Consider the following 2,773-nt stretch of genomic DNA (forward strand, 5'->3'; position numbering starts at 1 on the left):
GGACGTCCTCGCGTGCAGCCCCCGCCTGGCCGGCGGCGACCTGGGGCCGCAGAAGCCCTGAATCATGGTGCTCGCGGCCCTGCCAGACGCCGGGCGGGCGACCGCAGCAGAGGGTGCCCAGGGCTGGATGTTTGTTTGCATAGCACGTATTTCCTTTCCTTGAACCTTTGATTTTCTGGAGGAAGACGGCGGAGTGCTTCAGAGCAAAAATTGAAAGGCGCTGGGTGACAAGTGCAGAGATATGTTTGGAATGCCTAGAATTTTTTAACGAAGTAGGATCCCAGGTGGACCCTGCACTGGAGCGCTGCCCTCCCCCACCTCTCTCCAATGCACTCTTCCTTCCTGCGCAGTGCAATTTAGGTCAGAGAGCTAGCACTTTTTTTTTTGTTTTTTCAATGAGTCATAAAAATTTTCTCTGTTAAATTTTGGGAATTCTCTTGGAAGCCAATAATGAGCTACGTCTTTCTTCTGAGGACTGGGAAGTAGTTTCTGAAGTGGGTTCTTCCCCAGTTGGAGCGAAACACCTTCTCCTAGGGACTGAAGTTGTTTCATTTTCTGTCATAGGTCATCACGAGGTTGTTTTCATTTTTGGTCCGTGTTGGTTACACAAATGAACGGGTTCCATTTTGGCAATTCATACTTGAACTTGACATCTCCCATCGTCTGCCTGTCTCGTACCCTTGTTTCACAGTGAATGTGAAATGTAGTTGAATCATATTCACCCCCTTACTACCTGCTTAAGCTTCTTAGAGGAGTTGGTCTGAATTTGTCTTTGAGAAAATTCTTTTTGGCTTGGTGTTGAGGATTGAACTCAGGGCGTTGTGCTTACTAGGGAAATGCTGTACTACTGAGCCTTATTATTTTCAGACCGGATCTCACTAAGTTGTCTCACTAAGGGTCTTTCTGCTTCACCCTCCCAAATCCTGGGATTATACCAGTACACCCAGAGAGAAATTACTTTTAGACAGTATTAGCGCTATATACCTTTTATTTTTTAACTCTCAGAATTTTGTAATTACTGTACACTGAGTGCAAACCCAACAGCCCAAGCAGGTTTATTGCTAACCCTGAAAGGAAGCCCTCCGCCAGCAGAACGGAGAAGGTGTCTCTTACAGGCTAAGAGGCTTTTTAAACAACAGCGTGTTTTGGCGGACTTTTGCGGGGTGGGTCAGAGAAACAGGCTTGTGACTTGCTGACGTGTCCTCTGCTTGTGACCTGCTGACATATCCTCCGGGGACTGCTTGTGACCTGCTGACCTGTCCTCTGGGCACCGCTCATGAGCTAAGTAAAATGGATCCCGCGTTTCTCTAAGATGGCGAGTGGGCTTATTCGAACCGGCGGTGTCCCCCACCAGGCTCTATCATAAACAGCAACGGTTATCTTTAATGACGAGAAGTTGTTTGTGGTTGCAGAGTTAACCGAAGAAGCTTGATTAGAGATGAGCAATGTTATTTCCAAATGAACTCTTGAAAATTTCAAATGAAGCCCTCCTATGTTGTGCTTCCATTACTCTGAATGAATCCTAGGATCTCCCTTTCTCAGTGCTGGGAATTGAACCCTGAGATACTGTTCCACTGAGCTATATCCGTGGCCCTTTTCATTTTTTGAGACAGGATCTTTCAGAGTTGCTCTGACTGGCCTGGACCTCATGATCCTCCTGCCTCAGCCTCTCTGATGGGCAGAATTACAGATGTGTGCCACCTGGCCTAAAACCCACTTTCTTCTATAAAGTTTTTATTTTGAAAACTATCTAAAATATAGAAATGTTGGAAGAATAAGAGGTTAAACACACATAGCCTCCATCCATATTCAGTCACTGATTAGATGATTAACACATTTGTTAAAGCACTTTATGATCTTTTGTTTAAAGAATTGTCATCTATATTCTTTGTCTACCTCTGTCAGTAGAGGTTTCAACACTTTAATAGACTTTGGCACACAATTTTAGGCAGCAAGCAAATTTGCGTGGAAAGTGCAGATAGTTCCTGCACACTCATGCCCTGCTCAGCGCTCGCCCCCACTAACCACCACCCCTACCTACCAGTCCATTTGTTGTCACCCGGGAGCCTGCGCAGACACTACCAGAGTCCCCCAGTTCACGCTAGGACTCACTCTTGGTACGGGTAGTGCGTGGGTTTGGACAGTGTGATGACTGCCAGGCTACAGCATCACACAGTCGCCCCACTGCCTAGGAGCCCTCTGCGCTCCACCTGTGCCTTGCTCCCTCCCAGAACCCCTGGCAACCCTGGTGGCGAACCGACTCTGTAGTTTGACCTTGTCTGGAATGTCATGCGTTGTTAGGTTTATGCCATTCTCATCGCACAGAAATTGAAGTGGTCTTAAGTGTTTAAGTGGTTACTATGTTAACTTGTGTTTGAGAAATTACTTGTTTTGTTTTTCGAAACAGGGCTCACTGTGTAGGCCAGGGTGACCTCAGACTTGTGATCCTCCTGCCCTCAGCCTCCCCAGTGCTGGAATTACAGGTTCATACCACCATGCCTGATTTGAGGAATTACTTTTTGATAATATTGGAATGTAGCCTTTCAGATTGGTTGCTATCACTCAGTAAGATGTATTTAAGAGTCCTTCATGTCTTTTTATGGCTCATAGCTTATTTATTTTTAGTGCCAGATAATTCTGTTGTCTGGGTGTACAGTTTATCCATTTACCTACTGTTGCTTTTGTGTATTGGCAATGACGAGTTAAGCCGCTATATGTATCCATGTGCAGGTTTTTATGTGGACATGTTTTCAACTCGCTTGGGTAGATGGCG

This window comes from Chinchilla lanigera, unplaced genomic scaffold (assembly GCF_000276665.1).
Source record: "Chinchilla lanigera isolate Chin_1 unplaced genomic scaffold, ChiLan1.0 scaffold00002, whole genome shotgun sequence".
Taxonomy (NCBI): Eukaryota; Metazoa; Chordata; class Mammalia; order Rodentia; family Chinchillidae; genus Chinchilla; species Chinchilla lanigera.